Raw genomic sequence first — 416 nt, forward strand, 5'->3', positions numbered from 1 at the left:
TTTAACTATCTAATTTCTTACTCTAATATTATTCCGCAGCACGTTTTAGTACTTCAATGCATCTATTAACATAGATGCATTTTCCAATGCAATTATCATAAATTTTATTTTCGATAAAGAGTTGGTTTTATTTTAAGGCATCCTTTTTTATTGTCATTGCAAAAGCTAAGTGAACTGGAAACCGAAGTTTTTCAAATTCTAAAGGCATATCAGAAGGAATTAAAGGGGTCACGTGATTTGTGATTCCGAAGTTATGGCTGATAAGAACTTCGACGCCCATGTTATGTGCTACGCCCCCTTTTACAAACTCATTTATATATACCTTACTATAAGCACCTACCATAGATATGTTTGCATACCAAATTTCAAGCTCATGTGCCGCGCTCTCTTTTATATATACCTTACAATAAGCGCTT

The sequence above is a fragment of the Rhagoletis pomonella genome, unplaced genomic scaffold, assembly GCF_013731165.1.
Source record: "Rhagoletis pomonella isolate Grant_MI unplaced genomic scaffold, Rhpom_1.0 Rhpom_scaffold_00003, whole genome shotgun sequence".
Classification (NCBI taxonomy): Eukaryota; Metazoa; Arthropoda; class Insecta; order Diptera; family Tephritidae; genus Rhagoletis; species Rhagoletis pomonella.